The following is a 255-nucleotide window of genomic DNA, read 5'->3' as shown; positions in this document are numbered from 1 at the left end:
GCGACGGACTGGTTTTGGCTGGGAATCCTGCCAAAACACACAGAAAACTTTTGATGCTCACTACAAGTGCTGATAAGGGCTCGTTAGGCTTTAATTGGGTGAGGAAACTGATAACAACACAGGTAAGCGATAGAAATAGGAACGTTTAATGAGAGAGATGCCCTTGAAGGTAAAATCGGACTGGGAAAGGGAGAGAAAGGGACAAGGGAGAATGCATCTCGATTGGGCTGATTCCTGCCGCTTACAAGCTTCACC

The sequence above is a fragment of the Buceros rhinoceros genome, unplaced genomic scaffold (genome assembly GCF_000710305.1).
Source record: "Buceros rhinoceros silvestris isolate BGI_N320 unplaced genomic scaffold, ASM71030v1 scaffold3390, whole genome shotgun sequence".
Taxonomy (NCBI): domain Eukaryota; kingdom Metazoa; phylum Chordata; class Aves; order Bucerotiformes; family Bucerotidae; genus Buceros; species Buceros rhinoceros.
Note: the sequence above shows the minus strand (reverse complement) of the source record.